We start from the raw sequence: 23,302 nt of genomic DNA, 5'->3' as shown, positions 1-23,302 counted from the left end.
GCTGGGATGAGAATCAGCACCTCCAAGTCCGAGGCCATGGTTCTCGACCAGAAAAGGGTGGCTTGCCCTCTCCAGGTTGGTGGAGAAGTCCTGCCTCAAGTGGAGGAGTTTAAGTATCTCGGGATCTTGTTCACGAGTGAGGGAAGGATGGAGCGTGAGATCGACAGGCGGATCGGTGCAGCCTCCGCAGTGATGCGGTCGCTTTACCGGTCCGTCGTGGTGAAGAAGGAGCTGAGCCAAAAGGCGAAGCTCTCAATTTACCGGTCGATCTACGTTCTGACTCTCACCTATGGTCATGAGCTTTGGGTAATGACAGAAAGAACAAGATCGTGGATACAAGCGGCTGAAATGAGTTTCCTTCGCAGGGTGGCTGGGCGCTCCCTTAGAGATAGGGTGAGAAGCACAGTCACTCAGGAGGAGCTCGGAGTAGAGCCGCTGCTCCTCCACATCGAGAGGAACCAGCTGAGGTGGCTCGGGCATCTTTTCGGATGCCTCCTGGACGCCTCCCTGGGGAGGTGTTCCAGGCATGTCCCCCCGGGAGGAGGCCCTGGGGAAGACCCAGGACACGCTGGAGGGACTATGTCTCTCGGCTGGCCTGGGAACACCTCAGTGTTCTTCCTGAGGAGCTGGCCAAGGTGTCTGGGGAAAGGGAAGTTTGGGCTTCCATGCTTAGACTGCTGCCTCCGCGACCCGGTCCCGGATAAGCGGAAGAAGACGAGACGAGACGAGATGTTTGGGCTGTCATAGGAAAATCCAATTCTTTTTATAGCACATGTAGCTTCACACTTACTTGCTTTTTTCTTTTCTTTCCCTAACTTACTGTTTCTGTTCCTCATTGTACACTGTTATATCAATAGGTTATGACAACAAGGGCTGAGCTTTTTTCAGGATCACAAAAAGAACAAGTTGGACTATGTCCAAAAATGTGACTGTGGCAGCGGGGGTGTGGTCAAGCGCCGGTCTGTGACAGGAGGGTGGAGCCAGGGAAGGTGAGTGGCAGAATCGCTTCACCTGACTCTAATTAACCTGTGTTTGTGTGTTTTCCCAGTAACCGCTCCCTATTTAAGGAGGCAGAGAGAGAGGAGAGGGAGCGCAACCCGGGATCAGACGAGTGTGTGTGTGTGTGTGTGTGTGTGTGTGTGTGTGTGTGTGTGTGTGTGTGTGTGTGTGTGTTTGTGAATGAATGAATGAGAGTACTTACACTGAAAAGTTGTAAAAATAAATCGCCTTGTCTGCCTCCAAACGTTGTCCTGCCGTCCTCTGTGCTCCACCCACACTCGATACGCGCTACATTGACACAATAATACAAGGTGTTTTCTTATTAGTAAACAATTTATCTGACATTTGCCTTAAATTAAAGTAGGTATCATTTAGCACAACAACCTCAAAGACAACTCACGCATGTGTAGAAAAGCTGTTTCTCTGTTTCAGAATTTGGAGGAGGACAGTACTCTGTTAATTCATCAATATTTTGCGTGCACATTGGTGTGTCTTTGCGTTTTTGCGATCGAACCTCTCTATCCCGTTCCCCAGACGGGCCAGTTGTTCACACAGAACAAAGGGAGCAAGATTCAATTCCCACGAATCGCTGAACGTGAATCCGTCGAAACACGCACCCGTACTTCCTTCGCTCAAGTAGGCGAGCGATTACCCAGTCGTCACTTAGGCAGATAATTCTCTTACACAACCCAATAAACTACTCGCAGTTTATTGTCTCAAAATTGTGTTTATCCGTTGTCTGCAAACATATTGATGGTACCACAGCTTAGCAGTCCTCCTGGGCTCAGACAAACTTCTGACCGTCTCTTATATCAGTCTTCATTGACGAGGACAAATCTCTGTCCAATTCTTGTATCATTCTTTAAATAATGTTTCCACTAATTTCTTTACACAAGAATGCAAAGTTATCACTTACTGGTTCGGTGAGCCCTGATGGCCTGGTCTCTCGTCCGAGTTCTCAGCTCTGCACCGTAGCCTTGGGAGTGTTCTGTCGTCCGAGGATCAGACGCATAGGGCCCACCCAGGGGACGCCAAATTGTAATGGAAATTTCTAATAAACACTTCAGAACGCTAACAGTTGTCTTTTCAGTCATTTATTATAGTAGATCATATAAAAGATATATAAAATAGGAAAGGAAAGAGAAGAATAGAAGAAGACATCACTTCTGATGATGCCGAGAGTACGCGCACTCTGAGTTGCGTTTTAGGAATGTTATCTATTATACTCTGAAAGCATTCGCTCACTGCTTGTGTCTTCACGTGATTGGCTCAAGATTTTCTATGAAGCTTTGTTAAAGCGTGCACCTGGCGTGCTCTGGTATGTGCAGGCGGATGCGAGTTAGGGAGAGCTCAAGCTCCCTGCTTATCACCACTGAGGTCAGGAAAGGTGGTTACATCATGAGAAGATGCGTAGTTAGGATGAACTCAAGCACCCTGCTCATTACCACCAAGGCCACAGAAAAGCGATTACAACATGTGGAAAAACATCTCTTCTCAGTAACTAAGCCACTTTAGTTCAACATACAGAAACACAGAGAATAATAATATTCATCCATTAAGTCACTTGAGCTCAACATACAGAAACACAGAGAATAATAATGTTCATTCATTAAAATTCCCTCACAGGCTTCATATATATTTTTTATTTTCAACTAGTCAGCTGGGCTGGCTAGTGACAGGAATTACCCGCCAAATGACAAATTAAGTCGCCTCGGGCGACCAGACCACCGTGAATTTCGAGCCCTGCTGTATGTTTGACTATTTTACTGTATTGAACAATTGGGCAATTTTTATTATATAATGATGTAAACATCCTCAAGAATTCCTCATATGCTTTATTTATGTCTTTTAGTCGGTATATTTCATCCCAGTTTTGTGCCAGCAAGTCATTTCTAAAAGTGTTCATTGATTCCTCTGATCTAAGTCGTCTGAAAAGTTTTGTGTTTTCTGGTTTATTATTCCTAAATTTTGTTTCATAAACTGTGAAAACTGGTAAATGATCACTGATATCATTTATCAATAGTCCACTTACTAAATTGTCATTAAAACTGTTTGTGAATATATTGTCTATGAGGGTGGCTCCACGTGAGGTGATTCTGCCGGGTCTAGTAATTTTCAGGAAAAAGGCCATACTGTACATTGTGTTGATAAAATTGTCTGTCATTTTGTGTTTATTTGGATTGAGCAGGTCAATATTGAAGTCTCTGCATATGAAGACTGTTTTGTGACTCACTTTTGAAAACATTTCCTGTATCCAGTTATTGAAGACCTCAATACTAGAGTCTGGCGCACTATACAACTAACAATTACATTTTTATGTTTCTCTCTGCAAATTTCAACTGTGATGCATTCCAGTGTGTTGTCAATTACTGTTGAAATACTTTCCATCACATTGAATTTCAAGGCCCTATCAACAAATATGGCCACGCCCCCTCCACTCTTGTTTTGTCTATTTACGTAGTTGAATTCATAGCCCTCCAGCTCAAAGTCTGTGCCTTTGACGTTATGTATCCAAGTTTCAGATATTGCTATGATGCTGAACGGATGCGAAAACTGATGTAGATATTCCTTGATGAGATTGAAATTTGCAGACATGCTTCTGCTATTGAAGTGGATAATTGAGAGTTTGCCATTTGCTTTAATGCTCCGATTGAACTGTTCATCAGTGTAATAACAGCAGTTGTTGTTAATGGCAGAGAAGAAATTATTGTCCGGGTCTATATCATATTCCAAATCCTGTGATTTGTAATCAGTGTACTCATATGATTTTAGTTCCAGTAAATCCTGTTCCATAATCCTCTGAGATATGTGGCTTATGTATTTTGTATTTGTATTTAGAGGTTTATTCTGAACAGTAAAGAAGATATAAAACAAACAAACAAAAAACAACAAAAAATAAAAGTAAAAAATGCAATCATCAAAACATCTTCATAAACAAACAGAATAGCGTAGCCACAAGGCAATAACATAATAATGTTCGGAAAGGATTAGGAAGAAGTAAATAACTTATCAAATCCTAACCCTGTATACCACCATTAATCAAACATCACTTTCCACCATAATAAACTATATATACAAAAGAAAACAAAATCAACAAAAAAAAGAAAACATACCAAGACATACCAACATGGTATAATATCGACCAAATCAAATCATATATACAGATACTTATGCTATGCATATATACAACCCCTATTCCAAAAAAGTTGGGACAAAGTACAAATTGTAAATAAAAACAGAATGCAATGATGTAGAAGTTTCAAAATTCCATATTTTATTCAGAATAGAACATAGATGACATATCAAATGTTTAAACTGGGAAAATGTATCATTTAAAGAGAAAAATTAGGTGATTTTACATTTCATGACAACAACACATCTCAAAAAAGTTGGGACAAGGCCATGTTTCCCACTGTGAGACATCCCCTTTTCTCTTTACAACAGTCTGTAAACGTCTGGGGACTGAGGAGACAAGTTGCTCAAGTTTAGGGATAGGAACGTTAACCCATTCTTGTCTAATGTAGGATTCTTGTTGCTCAACTGTCTTAGGTCTTTTTTGTCATATCTTCCATTTTATGATGCGCCAAATGTTTTCTATGGGTGAAAGATCTGGACTGCAGGCTGGCCAGTTCAGTACCCGGACCCTTCTTCTATGCAGCCATGATGCTGTAATTGATGCAGTTTGTGGTTTGGCATTGTCATGTTGGAAAATGCAAGGTCTTCCCTGAAAGAGACGTCGTCTGGATGGGAGCATATGTTGTTCTAGAACCTGGATGTACCTTTCAGCATTGATGGTGTCTTTCCACATGTGTAAGCTGCCCATGCCACACGCACTAATGTAACCCCATACCATCAGAGATGCAGGCTTCTGAACTGAGCGCTGATAACAACTTGGGTCGTCCTTCTCCTCTTTAGTCCGAATGACACGGCGTCCCTGATTTCCATAAAGAACTTCAAATTTTGATTCGTTTGACCACAGAACAGTTTTCCACTTTGCCACAGTCCATTTTAAATGAGCCTTGGCCCAGAGAAGACGTCTGCGCTTCTGGATCATGTTTAGATACAGCTTCTTCTTTGAACTATAGAGGTTTAGCTGGCAACGGCAGATGGCACGGCGAATTGTGTTCACAGATAATGTTCTCTGGAAATATTCCTGATCCCATTTTGTGATTTCCAATACAGAAGCATGCCTGTATGTGATGCAGTGCCGTCTAAGGGCCCGAAGATCACGGGCACCCAGTATGGTTTTCCGGCCTTGACCCTTACGCACAGAGATTCTTCCAGATTCTCTGAATCTTTTGATGATATTATGCACTGTAGATGATGACATGTTCAAACTCATCTCATCTCATCTCATTATCTCTAGCCGCTTTATCCTTCTACAGGGTCGCAGGCAAGCTGGAGCCTATCCCAGCTGACTACGGGCGAAAGGCGGGGTACACCCTGGACAAGTCGCCAGGTCATCACAGGGCTGACACATAGAGACAGACAACCATTCACACTCACATTCACACCTACGGTCAATTTAGAGTCACCAGTTAACCTAACCTGCATGTCTTTGGACTGTGGGGGAAACCGGAGCACCCAGAGGAAACCCACGCGGACACGGGGAGAACATGCAAACTCCACACAGAAAGGCCCTCGCCGGCCACGGGGCTCGAACCCGGACCTTCTTGCTGTGAGGCGACAGCGCTAACCACTACACCACCGTGCCGCCCTATGTTCAAACTCTTTGCAATTTTACACTGTCGAACTCCTTTCTGATATTGCTCCACTATTTGTCAGCGCAGAATTAGGGGGATTGGTGATCCTCTTCCCATCTTTACTTCTGAGAGCCACTGCCACTTCAAGATGCTCTTTTTATACCCAGTCATGTTAATGACCTATTGCCAATTGACCTATTGAGTTGCAATTTGGTCCTCCAGCTGTTCCTTTTTTGTACCTTTAACTTTTCCAGCCTCTTATTGCCCCTGTCCCAACTTTTTTGAGATGTGTTGCTGTCATGAAATTTCAAATGAGCCAATATTTGGCATGAAATTTCAAAATGTCTCACTTTCGACATTTGATATGTTGTCTATGTTCTATTGTGAATACAATATCAGTTTTTGATATTTGTTAATTATTGCATTCTGTTTTTATTAACAATTTGTACTTTGTCCCAACTTTTTTGGAATCGGGGTTGTACACACATACAATACATATATATATATATATAGTACATACATATACACATACCTATAACTATACATATCCATACGTACACAGACACCCATATCATAATTATGCATATATATATATATATATATATATATATATATATATATATATATATATATATACACACACACACACACAAATACATTTTATATAATATATATATCCGTATGTACCCATACCCACATATATACACTTATATTATCAATAGAAATCAATTATGGTCCCGCTCATGATGGTCACTGATACTTTTCCAGGTCCTCGATGTTTTTAACAATCAATACTTTGGCCTCCTCAGGTGTACCATTTAGCTTAATAAACACCTTACAGGGGCTTCCCCCCGCTGATAGCGGTCACCGCCCAAGCGTATGACCGAGGTTTTACCTGGAGCCCGGTGACGACAACGTCGTTCATTCTGGAGTATTGCTCCAGGTTGGCCTACGGGCCAAATGACAATGAGAATGCCTAGGCGATCACCTTACATAACATTGCATTACATTTAGCGGTTATTGTTTATACAAAGCTACTGAAAAAAGGACAGATTCAGCAGCATACAAAATGTGGGGGCATACAGGGTATACAGGTTAATCAGGGTTAGTATATATGAGAGTTTTTTTCCTTGTTGTTGTTTGTTTTTTGTTTTGTTTTAAACGGGGTAAAGCCTTTACAAAAAACAAACAACAAAGAAAAAAAACTCTCATATATACTAACCCTGATTAACCTTTATACCCTGTATGCCCCCACATTTTGTATGCTGCTGAATCTGTCCTTTTTTCAGTAGCTTTGTATAAACAATAACCGCTAAATGTAATGCAATGTTATGTAAGGTGATCGCCTAGGCATTCTCATTGTGAAAAGTAAGTCACATGTACATGGACTGGCATTTAATGTTGTATTTGTTCCTTTCGATTTGTTTTTTGTCTGTTCATATTCTTTTTGGGGGAGTAAAGTCAGTTTAAAAATGCCGTTAAATGCATAGGCCTATAGGCCAAGTTTAATGACCTTGAGGTTATCAGAGGTCATATGTCGTTTTACAAATGAAAAATGAATTCAGCACCTAAACATTTAACAAACAAGGCCATTTGCTAACTTCATTAATCATTTTAGTACATTTCATTCCTTAGAAAGCTGAGAAACTGGGTTCAGCTGAGACGTTTACAGGCCCAAAGTTCAATGACCTCTAGAGGTCAACAGAGGTCAGATAGAGCTTGGCATATTGCAGATTTGAATTTGGCACACCCAAATTGACAAAATAAGACTGTTGCCGACTTTGTCTCAAAAATGCCTTTGGGTGTCACAATTCTGGATTTTGGTACCAGTCTAAGCTGTCCACCAAAGTGGGTCCTGAAATCTTCAATCTTAAAGCTCCACCTCTGCTTGTTTGAGTGGGCGTTGATTTGAGATGAGGGAAGATCCTTTCCTCTTTTCACCATCAGCATCAAAGCACTCTTCAGTCTGAGGTACCAAGCTACTGCCTTTAGTAGCCTGATCCAATTTGAAAAGAAAGAAATAAGCTGGCCTGTAGGCGTTTCGGTTTTCACCACTGCTGAGAACACAGTGGCTCTCCTGACCTCTGGATCATCCTGAAACATGGGGCCCAATGCCTCCATTATTGGCCAGCTTTCCTCTGGTTTCCACAGAAATTCAGGCGCATGGATCCATCTCCTCTGCTCCATGAACTTTCTTGCACTCAATCCTCTTGAAGTCATCAGCAGGATTGTCTTTACTGCCCACGTATCTCCACTGAGACGGTTCTGTGTTGTCCCGTATCAATGAGACTCTGTTTGCTACATAGGTCTTAAACCTTGCTTGGTCATTTGCAATATATTTCAGCATGGTTTGGCTGTCCGTCCAGAAAATTGAGGGCTTTAAGTCAAGGTGGAATTCTCTCCTTAGCATTCTGTCAACTTTTACCAGCAGCGCAGCAACCGCCAGCTCCAGTCTTGGCACTGTGATGTTCTTTAAGGGAAGAACTCTGGACCTTCCTAAGACAAAAATGACATGTACTGTGTTCTGTTTGTTCGCCTGTCTGATGTAGCTCACTGAACCGTAGCCACTCTCACTGGCATTGGCAAAGTGATGCAGTTCAGCACACCTGGTCACTCCAAAGCCCTCTGGTTTCAGACAGCGTGGCACACTGAAGCCTTTGATCATCTCCAAGCTGCTGGTCCATTCTATCCACCGCTCCGATATGGCCTGTGGCAAAGGCTCATCCCATCCAAAGCCCCTCTGGCAGAGCTCCTGCAGCAACTGCTTGGCTGGAAGAATGAGAGGGGCAAGAAAGCCAAGTGGCTCAAAGATTGAACTGACAACAAAAAGTATGCCTCTGCGGGTATGTGGCTTTTGACTTAAGTTGATGTTGAATTGAAATTTGTCAGAATCTACACACCACTGCAGTCCTAGGGCTCTTTCAACAGGCAGACTGTCCTTGTCAAGATCAAGTGACTTAATCTCTTTTGCTCTGTGTTCTTTGGGAATAGATGATAACACCACCTGGCTATTGCTGACCCACTGAATTAGCTGGAACCCACCTTTACCGCAGAGTGCTGTAAGATCATTTACCAATTGGATGGCATCAGACTCTTTGGCCACAGACTTGGCACAGTCATCCACATAAAAGTTGTGTCGGATGGTCTCAGCCACCTGAAGGGGAAAACAGCTTTGATTGTCAGCAGCAGTTTTTTGCAGGGCAAAGGTTGCAATACTTGGGGAAGACACCGCGCCGAAGATGTGCACAAGCATACGGTGTTCCTTTGGGGTCTGACTGATGTCATCTTGTGGCCACCACAAGAATAGCAGGTAGTCAACGTCAGACTTTGCCACTCTGACCTGATGGAACATCGATTTGATGTCGGCCATGATTCCAGTTGGCTCTTTGCGAAATCTCAGGATGACTCCAATGAGAGAATTGGTCAAGTCAGGACCCTGAAGTAGTTCAGTGTTGAGAGACACACCTTGGAAAGAAGCAGCACAGTCGAACACCACCCTACGTTTTTTCTTTTTAGGGTGATACACCCCGTGGTGTGGTAAGTACCATACCTTTCCTGGTGGCCGCGCAAGCTCCTCCTCTGGGATCTCCTCAGCATAATTATTCTCAAAGACATCACAGAGAAATGCTACATGCTCCTGTCTGAATTGTTCATCCCTTTTCATTTTCTTTTTTAGGCTATGCAGGCGCTGTTCCACAATTTGCCTATTACTGGGCATGAGCACATCACTTTGCCTAAAGGGCAATCTCAAACTGTAATGTCCATCTTTCAACACTGCCTCATTGGCCATCTTTAAAAACATCTTGTCCTCAATAGACAGTTCAGTTTTTTCTTCCGATGCAACTTCATGAAAATCTTGATTGTACTGTGAGATCAACAGCTTTTCCAAACTTGCTACTGAAATCCTGTTCACAGTTACACATTCTCCACTGCCAGCAGCACCTTTTAATGGCCCGTTAACAACCCACCCCAATAGGGTTTTAACTGCATAGGGACCCCCATTTTGACTATTAATTACCTCCCACGGTTCTAAAAGGTTAGGAGCATTTGTGCCAATCAACAGCTATATGTTGGAACTGATGGACGGAAGAGTTACCTTACTCAAGTATGCCTAATGTGCCAGGTCATTCTGCTTGAGGATGCTGCTGGTGGTTACTGGCATTTCCTTTTGAGTGAAGGTGTCCGGAAGAGGTAAGAAAGTATCACTGTCCAGTGCTGAAACTTCCAGTCCTGATACAACATGGGTTGGAACAGTCATTTCTTGGTTCATTGTGCGCAGAAGAATGTGTGTCCTTTTGCCTCTCAGGTGGAGACGTGACATGAGCTCCTCAGAACTGAAGGTGGCAGAAGATCCAGGAGAGCATACACTTTTATGACGTGGCTGCCTTTTGCTGCCTTGACCTTGACTGGAACAATAGAAAGCACACTCTCTTGGTCTCCGGCCCCTATATGACCACATAACTCTGCTGATGCACTACCTGTAACATCAGGAGACCTTTCTGCTTCCTTTGTCGCATTGTCTTTGGGCTCAAACTCAATATGGAGAGTGCTTGGATGGGCTCATTTGCACATATTACAGGTAAGACTCCTTTTGCAATCTTTGCTAATGTGCCCTGTGGAGAGACATCCAAAGCATATGCCCTTGGTCTTTAAAAAGCTGAGCTTATCTCTATGGGTCCTTTTCATAAACGTCTTGCATGAGTCCGGTGTATGCTTAGAGCTACAGAAAGGGCAAGAGGGTTCAGGCTTTGTCTCTTTATGAGGAAGAGCTACACTGGTGACATAGCTACTGCTGGATGTCTTAGAGGTCTGTGTCTTAACAGGGGCTTTAATCTTTCCTCTAACAGCTGCCTGATCTTGAAGATCACCAAAGACTGGGTCAGCAGCTATACAAGCCTGTTTTTCAATAAAAGAGACAAGATCTAAAATCCTTACCCTACGGTCACGCTGTTCTTGCAGCTCGTAAGCCTTGTTGCGCCATTTTTCTCTGAGCTTGTATGGCAGTTTTAGGACGATGCTTTTCATTGTGGATACAGTGTCCAACTCCTCCATATAGGACATCTCCTCCATGGCATTACAGCAGCTCCTGAGGAACATGGCGTAATCCAGAAGGGACTTAGAATCTTCTGATTTCATTTGTGGCCGGGACAGAGCCTTTTCCAGATAACCACAAGATATCTTGTATTCATTTCCGAAGTTTTCCTTCAGTAATTCCATTGCTTTCTTATAGCCTCTATCTGGGGCCTTATATTCACAGCTCTTAACTAACTTTTGTGCTTGGCCTTTAGTATACTGAATAAGAAACTGCAATCTGTCTCTGTTGTTGTCAGTCTTGCGTTCAATCATGTTTTGAAAAGAGTGAAGGAACGACTTGTACTCCAGGACTTGGCCATCAAAGATTGGAATACTGCCTTGTGACAAAGTGGACAAAAGTTGCTGTTTCATGAGCATTCTTGTTAATTCACTCTGATTTTCTAGGACCTTGAACATGTGGGTTTCATGTGGAGAGCTAGGTGTAGAGGGTGTTTGAGGCTGTGGTTCAGGTACAATAGACTGAGTGCCTTGACCTGAACTGGCAGCTGGCTGAGTAGTGACAGGGGGAGTGACAGAAGAACTGGCATAGGGGATAGTGGAGGGAATGGCAGAGGGAAAACTATGAGATGAGGTGTGTTGTGATTGTGGCCAGGTATCACTCGTGGGCCTAGGACGTAAAACATGTCTGCTGTGATATTTATCTGGACCTGAAGTAAGCAGGGGGAACTGAACTTGAGTACCTGCCTTGGGTCTAACTACTGGTGCACCTTCATGTAAGAGAAGTGAACTGTCCAGCTTATCCAATTGTGCAGTTGCTAAGGGTTCAGCTGCTTCTGCTCCTAATACAGATATATGAGCTGGGACCGGATCAAATTTAACAGGATTATAAATATTCTTCTCAGCCTCTTTTAGAGGGTTAATTTTTGCATTAGTGGCTTCAATTTCAACATTCAGCTCCAGTGTTTCTCTCCTTTTCCTTAATAATTCCTCTTGCTCCTCAATTACATGTTTCTCCTGTAATTTGGAGGCTTTGGCCAATAAAGTCGCTCGTTCTGCCTCTGCATTAATACGCAATGATTTAGACGATGCGTTGGATCTACTGGAATCACTGGACCTATGCGATTGTGCATCAAGGTAGTCAAGGTCAGTGTCTGGCTTATCAACAAACAATGGTAACGTTAAGGACTCTTCAACGGGGATGGCAGAAGTAGTGACTTCAGCTGAACTAGGGGAGCTGGGATTTTCTACCTCTGAAATCCATTTGGTTATGTTTGAGATAAAGGCAGTTATTTGTGAATATCTAGGCTGATACCATTTCTCATCGTCTTCATTGCGTGTCTGTTCATCAAGCATTTCAACATAAGATGCATGCAATTCTTTAAACTCCTCAAGAAATCCATTAAACTTAAACATGTTCTGTTTGACTTCATCACCAAAGTCTTTTCAATCATTAAATTGCTCAGTATGTTCATTCTTCGTGTTAAATGAGACATTTTCCCTGATCTTGCTGCGCGCAAACGCGCCACGACTTCAGCCATGTTTGGGACTTGAGTTATTTCAGTCTCGTCAGAATCGGCCATTGTTCTCAAAAAATAAACTTCCAAAAATCACACAAAATATTAATCTTCCTTCACTTAATTCAACAGTACTCAAAATATTCAAAAGCACTTCGTATTCACTTAGAAAATCAGAAAGTCTCACTCATTCAAAGTAGGCCGCGGTTTCACCGCTTTCAGTTGTTTCGCCACGGCTGATATTAACGAAAAAATAAAGTTCACGGTCCAACTTGTTTCTAGATTCTTCCAATATTGTTCTCCAACGAAAAAATTTTCAAGATCATAGCATTTGAACGCACATACTTCCAATGAAACGTTTCCTTTGTTGAACTTTCTGTGCATAAGGCCGACATTTCCTATTGTCTCCAATGTGCATAATTCCACAAGTTTGTTCTGAAAGGAATCCACAGCAAGTCATTGACGAATTGTATGGGCAAAAACGGGTTTTCCTTAAAGTTAATCCTCCTATTTCCATTTTCTTGTCCATTTAAACCTCATGGAGAAAGCAGGTGATGCAGTGTCAGACTCACAACTCGCATCCAATAAATCCGAGAGAGAGAGAGAGAGAGAGAGAGAGAGAGAGAAAGTTTGACTTTTAACTGTTGCCAGTAATTTATTACAAATAAAATAAAATAAAGTACAAAATAAAAATGCAATGGTTTGCAAAAGAGTCTTTTCAGCAGTACAATAAGGCAGCGATTCAAAGGCCTAGACAAACACCAAACGCAGGCTGAGTTTGCAGCAGCTTTCACAGTGCCGTCCCGAGTTCAGGTCAATGACTGTATCTGCTGCCTGCCTTCCTCGTGTCATGTGCTACCAGCGTCAGCTTATGCAGTGGCACCATCACCACCTGAAGAGGGTGCAGTCTCACAGAATCCAGAAAACAAGAGAAAGTATAAGTAAATAATGAAAATATAAAAAACTTAAATGTGGCTCCTCCAAACAAATTTGTCTAAAGAACACAGTATCCTGAAAAATTCTATTTCAACTTTTAAAGCAAAAGAAGAGCTCTGAGACTTCATCCATAATTGTAATAAACAAAAAAAAATAAAAATAAAAATGCTGCAAGCAAATGACTGAGAGTGTGACTTATTTCCTTTACTTCATAAACATGTGAGCCAAGTGTAAATATAAATTAAACACAGTTGGTCTTGTTTTATGTGAGTGTTTGATGTGACAAGTGGCTCCATTTCAGTATTATGAACTTTTCGGTATAAAGAACTCCATCCCAAAGAGTGTATTATTGCGGGGTTGCAGTGTAAAAAACATCCTGAATATATCTTATTAGATCAGAATTTCTTCCCTACGCAAATACATTTGAAATATATTTACTACAAATGTTAGAGGCTAGCTGGGATAGGCTCCAGCTTGCCTGCGACCCTGGAGAACAGGATAAAGTGGCTAGAGATAATGAGATGAGATGAGATGTTAGAGGCTCAGACTCAGTTTAAAGACATGTTCAGGCAAACATACAGGTGACTTTCAAAAGTGTACAGACGTAGATATAAAAAGACTCAGTTCACAGAGCTGGTGTGAGGAGAATGCCCAGCAGGGGTGCCCAATGTTCTACCAAAACTTATTATTTATTTTTTTACTGAGCGTGTGTGTACGAGTGTTGTGTGTTTACCAGAAAGAATTAGATAATTTAATTACCATGGGTATACTAACTGCTGGAGAAAATTCCACCATGACGAAGAGCAGAGAAAAACATGCTTGGTCCAGAAACTCAGAAAGGTGATTATTATACTGAGAGAGAGAAATACACAAGTGCAATCCAAATATTTTTACCTTATTATTAAATGATGATTAAGCTAACGAAGGAGTAAAGACAGAGTTTCATGAGGTCACTGGACTGCAAATGCACAATAAACCTGCCTCAGACTGGATTCTTTTACGGCACAAACAGAGCTGGTTCAGACCTCCATGGGGCCCTAGGCAAAATTCTGCTAAGGGGCCCTCTTAACTGAATCCCCAAATGTTCAACAGTCGCACCTAACACCCAGTGCTTCCACTCCCCCCCCCCCCCAACATATTGCACTAGTGTCGCCACCTGTTGGTCTAACTCCAAATAAATACAGACCAAATCAGAGCAAATCAAATTGAACTAAATGTGTAACAAATTACTCACCATTAAAAATGTCCCTTTCTGCACTTTCTGGATGCAAAATCATCAATAATGTCGTCATATGATATTTGCTTCCCCACATCATGGTTGATGCTCATGATGGCCAAACCACTCAGACGTTCCTGGGACATGGAAGATCTCAGATAGTTTTTGATTATTTTTAACTTGCTGAAGCTCCTCTCAGCTGAGGCAACTGTCACAGGCAGAGTGACAGCAATTCTCAGGGCTATCCAAAGGTTAGGATAGAGTTCCTCCAGATTTTTCTCACAAAGGAAAGAAAGCAGCTCAAAGGCAGTCATATTAGCTGATGGTAGGTCAGGTAAATTCTTGATTTCGTTTGCCAGATCAACTCCACTGATGTCACAGTCTTGATTGAAGGTCAGAGTTTTCTCAAGTTCCATACACTGAGGCTTTAAGGAGTCACTGGACATCTGACATGCAGTGCTGAAGTTCAGCACTACTCCATATTTAGTCTTTACCTCAGAGCATTTTTTAAGGATTTTCCACTAGAAGACCAACTGGTCTGGGCAATACAATCACAGGCCCCAGAGTCCATGCGGCTGCACCGCTGCGGCATATTCTGTGATACAAAATGGTTCACCAATCACCATACAGACAAACACACTACAGTGACTACACAGCTATCAAGAGCAATTACCAAGCACAAATGTTATGTCAAAGACACTCAACGTTACACAGTAATGACATCGGATTCTGACATCAGCCATCTCAGTAACCAAATTTTAGTTTTGTTTTTCTTAACCAACATGATCTTGTGTGTATATCTTATAACATAGATCTTCGTTTCCCTTGTTAAATGTAGACTTACATGGTACTTGGTTAATTAATTGCAACTGATTGAACCAAATGATAAGACATAACTTGGTTTAAAATTTGGTCTCCCAGTGAAGCTGGTTTGGCATTGACTAGGAGACCAAATCTGGCCACTGGGAGACCATTTGGTCTCCCAGTAACTATGTTAAAAAATGCTCTGCTTCACCTGGTTCAGAGTTTCAAATCGTTCATCAATGGATGCTATTGTGGAGTCAACCACAATGTTGAAGAAGTAAAATATAGATCAGGCTACTATTAATTCAGCTCCATCAAATTGGCTGCACTTGTTTTACCTTCAGATATTGTACTTAAAATGTAGGTGATTTAGATTATTATTTAGCCTATTTAGCACCATTGTCATAATATTTCACGAGTTTTATTAATTCACTAATTTATCTGCATCTATATTTGCCTGTGGGCTATCCAAGCAAACAAAATTCAATCTCAGTAAATATTTATCCATTACTTTCCATTTTGTATAAGTGCAGGTGTAACTACACTCAGAACGATTGATATAACACTTAAATTGTAGAAGCCAGCAAGACGCACATGGAGACCGTCCGGGGTTCACCCAGGGCTCACCGCCCTGTTATGTAGGTCAAACACCGACTAGCCCCATCCCTCCCACCTGGAGAGGAGAGTTACCTGACTGCTGTTCCCGCTGTTCATTTTCATGCAGTTCCTTTTCCCTTTTTTCACTCCCCGAGGGATAACTCTGCTTCATCTTGCTAGGTTGATGCACATGCACTGGGAATCTGACGTGTGCGAGCAGCGCGACGGACGGTCACGTCGTCACGTTTTTTTTCCCCCCACGGGGCCTCTATGAGTTTGCGGGGCCCTACGCAACGTGCGTAGTGTGCGTATTGGGTAAACCGGTACTGGGCACAAAAATCAGAAATTAAAACCCTGAGGATGTGATAAAAAGAAAACATTGCATCACATCCATGATCACCACAACCTCAAAAAGAAGACTAAATCCTAAGCTAAATCTGTATGATCAACAAGTACAAATTAAAGTCAAAACAAATCAAATGTAACAAAGAGCGCTCTGAGAGCACAATGTCCCCCACTGGCAACTCGGCCATAACTCTGGTAAAATGTGACTGAATTGAACAAAATTGCAATATACATATTAGTGACATATAGCAAAGAATCCTGCCAAGTTTCGTAAAATTCCTACAAAAATTGTGAGAGGACTTGATTTCAGAAGGTGAGTACCCTTCCCGGGACAGATGGACGGACATCGCCACGACATAATCCCCCTTCGGGCCTTTCAGCCAGCGGGGGATAAAAACATAACACAGATACAGAACAGTGCTGTTAATATGAGAAAATAAACTCAGTAAAATATCGATTACACCAGTACACATCCTGTATTATCTTGAACATTGTAATGATGCATCTTTATGTATTAGCGTATAGCCCAAACACTGCATACAGGTGTAAATGGTAGTGTCTCTGTGCTTTTGAAATAAAAAAATTTGCATGTGATTTTAACTGTAAATTGAACCTAAACCATGTAAATAGTGTTCCCTTCAGGTGGCACTGGCTGCTGCACTCCAACCAGAGAGCAAATACATTACTCATTACTACGTCATAAGAACCCGAAGGTATAACTTATCTAAGATACGCTTGAAACTGTTTTACAACTTACAGACAGGAAGTGCCATATCGGAGTGTGTTCAGTCTGTCGTTCAGCCACAGAGTCAGATAATCTAAAGCACTCAGGTACGTTTATCAGTTTTGTTCTTATTCAACAGTATACAGCAGGTTATATCTTCTATTGTGTTTTTAGGTGCATCTCTAAAATGCGGTGCTTGTACAGGATATTCTGACAAACAGTCTCAAAGAAGCAGAAGTAGGTTCTCTTTGTAATTTGGACATATCATCTAGCTAGAGGAACAAAAGTGTATGGTGTTAGTCATTAATAGATAATGATTCAGTGGTGAAATATGTAACAAGACTTTTAAGAAAAGCATGTCTTATTTTGTGTGGGACAAAAAAAAACGACAAAGTCTTTTACATTGTTCTGATAAACTATGATAAAGATAAAATGCAAAAAAATATCGGGGGGGGGGGGGGATTCACATTACATGCAACAACAGAAACCAAAAGCTTTGCTTAACTTATATTCATTAATATTTAAACAGATATGATTGAATGATGAGACCAAAAGCCAACTTTACTAGATATTATACAAATACTTAGTTCTGAAGATAGCTAATTAGCAACAACAAACATGCAGAGCAACTCAAAGGTCGTCCCTAAATACTGTACAAGTCAAGTCTATTTGTATAGCACATTTAAAAACAGACATTGTCACAAAGCAGCTTTACAGAAAATGAAAGACTTTAAACATAAGCTAATTTATCCCCAATGATGAACCCTGAGGTAACGGTGTTGAAGAAAAACTCCCTCAGACTACACGAGGAAGAAACTTCAAGAGGAACCAGACTCTAAAGAGACCCCGTCCTCATTTGGGTGATGGATAGTGTGATTATAAATAACGCACTTCTATAACTGTGTCCTATAGAGTCACAAAGTACAACTGTGTAACCAGGAAGTTCATTATAGTTTAACAAGAAGTAGCAAGTCAATCATTGTCCTCAGCCATAAAAGCATTACTTTAAGAGTCCAGAGCGTCTTCCAAAAGCACATTTTAACAATCTCTCAATCTCAAGAAGTGAACAATAAATTGGATTGTGAGGTGTAACCCAGTAGTAAAAACCCAACAATAATAATTAAAAAAAAAAAAGGTGTCCGTACACAGTATGCTTTTCTGAATGTTTTATTTTCTACATATCCTGTATTTTGGAAAATGTAAAACACAAGATATTTGATGTCTTAGCATAAACTTCTATTTTAAAATGATTCATAATATTGTCATTAATATACAGAGAATATACAGTGCTCAGCATAAATGAGTACACCCCCTTTGAAAAGTAACATTTTAAAAAATATCTCAATGAACACAAACAATTTCCAAAATGTTGACAAGACAAAGTTTAATATAACATCTGTTTAACTTATAACGTGAAAGTAAGGTTAATAATATAACTTAGATTACACATTTTTCAGTTTTACTCAGATTAGGGTGGTGCAAAAATGAGTACACCCCACAACAAAAACTACTACATCTAGTACTTTGTATGGCCTCCATGATTTTTAATGACAGCACCAAGTCTTCTATGCATGGAATGAACAAGTTGATGACATTTTGCAACATCAATCTTTTTCCATTCTTCAACAATGACCTCTTTTAGTGACTGGATGCTGGATGGAGAGTGATGCTCAACTTGACTCTTCAGAATTCCCCAAAGAAAATAATTTCTTTACACCACAAAGGTGAAGGCAACAAGAAGATCAGCAAAGCTTTACTTATCAGTCAGAATACTGTAGCAAAAGTGGTACAAAAATTTAAGAAAGATGGGACTGCAACCATCTCACAGAGACGTCCAGGTCATCCACGGAAGTTAACACCTTGACAGGAGCGTCTTCTGATGAGAAGGGTTGAAGAAAATGGGCATGCAAGTTCACTGCAGTTATCTAAAGAAGTAGAAAGCCAAACTGGGGTGACTATTTCCCATGACACAATACGGTGTACACTGCAGAGGAATGGCATGCATGGATGCCGTCCACAAAAAAAGCCTCTCCTAAAGCCCAGGCACAAAAAAGCTCACCTAGAGTTTGCCAGGGCCCATGCTGACAAAGATGAAGACTACTGGGACTCTATACTCTGGAGTGATGAGACCAAGATAAATGTTTTTGGAACTGATGGCTTCAAAACTGTATGGCATCACAAAGATGAGGAATACAAAGAAAAATGCATGGTGCCTACAGTGAAACATGGTGGTGGCAGTGTCCTTATGTGGGGCTGCATGAGTGCTGCTGGTGTCGGGGAGCTGCATTTCATTGATGGCATCATGAATTCACAGATGTATTGCTCTATACTGAAAGAGAAGATGCTACCATCGCTCCGTGCCCTTGGTCGTCGTGCACTTTTCCAACATGACTAAACACACATCTAAGGCCACTGTTGGATTTCTGAAGAAGAACAGGGTGAAAGTGATTCAGTGGCCAAGTATGTCTCCTGATCTGAACCCAATCGAACACCTATGGGGAATTCTGAAGAGACAAGTTGAGCATCACTCTCCATCCAGCATCCAGTCACTAAAAGAGGTCATTGTTGAAGAATGGAAAAAGATTGATGTTGCAAAATGTCGCCAACTTGTTCATTCCATGCCTAGAAGACTTGGTGTTGTCATTAAAAATCATGGAGGCCATACAAAGGACTAGATGTAGTAGTTTTTGTTGTGGGGTGTACTCATTTTTGCACCACCCTAATTTGAGTAAAACTGAAAAATGTGTAATCTAAGTTATATTATTAACCTTACTTTCACGTTATAAGTTAAACAGATGTTATATTAAACTTTGTCTTGTCGACATTTTGGAAATTGTTTGTGTTCACTGAGATATTGTTTAAAATGTTACTTTTCAAAGGGGGTGTACTCATTTACGCTGAGCACTGTAACTGAATGTTGAATTTATTAAGCACACTGCACGTAGCGAGCTAATGTCTGGAATAAATATTTAACATTAACGTTATCTCACATTCGCCACATTATTAAAGTTTCAATTAAATTCAATTTTATTTATATAATCATGTTTTTAACAATGGACATTATCACAAAGCAGCTTTACAGAAATATAAATTCCAGATATAAATTTATCCCTAGTTTTCCCTGTACTAAAAACTTTAATGTTTATATTTTAGTTTCTTTGTATTTGGCTCAAAATACTGACGTTTCACACCAGCTTCCTTGTGTCAACATGGAAAAAAGGAAACACAGATGGCTCAGTTATGCTGTGGAACACATTTGTTTATTTTGCTGGTGTGGTTTGGCTGCATCTGACCCTTCACCTGTACACTGTACAACATTCTGCCCCATTTGATGTAATAAAAGAATATTCTTTGGTCATAATTCAGATGCATGATGTGACCTGCTCAAATGGCTGATTTACCATCACTGTGTCCAAAGACAACTGACAAAGTTGACACTGTGAGCAAATTTTAACTAAAATCTCAGTGTGAGCACCATTACAATGTTCAATGAAGATCCACCAAATGGGAGCATGGCATAGGATGATACTATACTCATGGTACAGTGGTGCTTGAAAGTTTGTGAACCCTTCAGAATTTTCTATATTTCTGCATAAATATGACCTAAAACTTCATCAGATTTTCACACGAGTCCTAAAAGTAGACAAAGAGAACCCAGTTAAACAAATGAGACAAAAATATTACACTCAGTCATTTATTTATTGAGGAAAATGATCCAATATTACATATCTGTGAGTGGCAAAAGTATGTGAACCTCTAGGATTAGCAGTTAATTTGAAGGTGAAATTAGAGTCAGGTGTTTTCAATCAATGGGATGACAATCAGGTGTGAGTGGGCACCCCGTTTTATTTAAAGAACAGGGATCTATCAAAGTCTGATCTTCACAACACATGTTTGTGGAAGTGTATCATGGCACGAATAAAGGAGATCTCTGTGGACCTCAGAAAAAGCGTTGTTGATGCTCATCAGGCTGGAAAAGGTTACAGAATCATCTCTAAAGAGTTTGGACTCCACCAATCCAGTCAGACAGGTTGTGTACAAATGGAGGAAATTCAAGAGCATCGTTACCCTCCCCAGGAGTGATCGACCAACAAAGATCACTCCAAGAGCAAGGTGTGTACTAGTCGTCGAGGTCACAAAGGACCCCAGGGTAACTTCTAAGCAACTGAAGGCCTCTCTCACATTGGCTAATGTTAATGTTGATGAGTCCACCATCAGGAGAACACTGAACAACAATGGTGTGCATGGCAGGGTTGCAAGAAGAAAGCCACTGCTCTCCAAAAAGAACACTGCTGCTCGTCTGCAGTTTGCTAAAGATCACGTGGACAAGCCAGAAGGCTATTGGAAAAATGTTTTGTGGATGGATGAGACCAAAATAGAACTTTTTGGTTTAAATGAGAAGCGTTATGTTTGGAGAAAGGGAAACACAGCATTCCAGCATAAGAACCTTATCCCATCTGTGAAACATGGTGGTGGGAGTATCATGGTTTGGGCCTGTTTTGCTACATCTGGGCCAGGACGGCTTGCCATCATTGATGGAACAATGAATTCTGAATTATACCAGCGAATTTTAAAGGAAAATGTCAGGACATCTGTCCATGAACTGAATCTCAAGAGAAGGTGGGTCATGCAGCAAGACAATGACCCTAAGCACACAAGCCGTTCTACCAAAGAATGGTTAAATAAGAATGTTTTGGAATGGCCAAGTCAAAGTCCTGACCTTAATCCAATCAAAATGTTGTGGAAGGACCTGAAGCGAGCAATTCATGTGAGGAAACCCACCAACATCCCAGAGTTGAAGCTGTTCTGTATGGAGGAATGGGCTAAAATTCCTCCAAGCCGGTGTGCAGGACTGATCAACAGTTACCGCAAACATTTAGTTGCAGTTATTGCTGCACAAGGGGGGTCACACCAGATACTGAAAGCAAAGGTTCACATACTTTTGCCACTCACAGATATGTAATATTGGATAATTTTCCTCAATAAATAAATGACCAAGTATAATATTTTTGTCTCATCTGTTTAACTGGGTTCTCTTTATCTACTTTTAGGACTTGTGTGAAAATCTGATTATGTTTTAGGTCATATTTATGCAGAAATATAGAAAATTCCAAAGAATTCACAAACTTTCAAGCACCACTGTATATCTACAAATCCTGTATATTTAAATTAAAAACTTACATCTGGATTTCTATAAAGCTGTTTATGATGTCCATTGATAAAAGCATGATAAAAATAAAACTGAATTGAAGTGTAATACCAAATTTATCTGAATTTCCACATATCATATAGACATGAGTGTTTTACTGGGAAATACAACCCTCACATTTTTCATACAAACTATGTCCGGGACATGGAGAACCAAAACCATGACATAAATGTCACTCGTGAGGAAATTGATGAATTGTTTTGATAAATTTGGGTAACTGTGTGTGTGTGAATGTGTGAATATAATAAAAAGAAAATCACACGTTGGCTTGAAGTTGTGAAGTTTCTCTTCTCGTGTTGAAAAACTCACATTTTTCATATGAAATACATCACAGATCTGAGGAACACATTGCCTGATATTTCACTCCGATGATGTCACTCCCAGTGTTTTCTCGCTGACTAGACATGGGAAAACCATGACTAGTCAAAATGGCGAACCGGTTCCAAATTAAAATTCTTTTGATTAACTTGCATTTTTTTGTGGATGTGTCCACATAATATAAAGAACATTACATAGCAGTGCAAAGATATGAAGTTTATCTTCTCGTGCTGAAAATATTGGCACGCATTCAATTCGCTCACTGACGAATATGTTCACCACTCTAAACTTAAACTTCATATCTTCATGCAACAGTGTACAACCCCAATTTCAAATGTTGAAACTGAGAAAAAATTTTGGTTGTTGAAAAATATTTGCTTATTTTGAACCTGATGTCAGCAACAGAGAAGTTGGGATAGGGACAACAAAAGACTGGAAAAATTGTGTATTGCTTAAAAAACTAATTTGGTTAATTGGCCAAAGGTCAGTAAGATATAAAAAGGGCATCCCAGCGAGGCAGAGTCTCTCAGAAGTAAAGATGGGGCAAGGTTCACCGCTCTGTGAAAGACTGCATGGGCAAACAGTGCAACAATTTACGAATAATGTTCCTCAAATGTAAAACTGCAAAGAACTTGTGGATCACATCATCTATGGTCCATAATATCATTAAAAGATTCAGAGAATCTGGAGAAATCTCTGCATGCGAGAGACAAGGCTGAAAACTGACATTGGATGCCTGTGATCTTCAGGCCCTCAGGAGACACTGCATTAAAAGCAGATACGTGTCTGTAGTGGAAATCACTGTATGGGCTCAGGAACACTTCAGAAAACCATCGTCTGTGAAAACACTTCATTACTGCATCCACAAATGCAAGTTAAAACCAGATATAAACAATATCCAGA

This window comes from Neoarius graeffei, chromosome 2 (assembly GCF_027579695.1).
Source record: "Neoarius graeffei isolate fNeoGra1 chromosome 2, fNeoGra1.pri, whole genome shotgun sequence".
NCBI lineage: Eukaryota > Metazoa > Chordata > Actinopteri > Siluriformes > Ariidae > Neoarius > Neoarius graeffei.
This window is presented reverse-complemented; position numbering follows the sequence as displayed.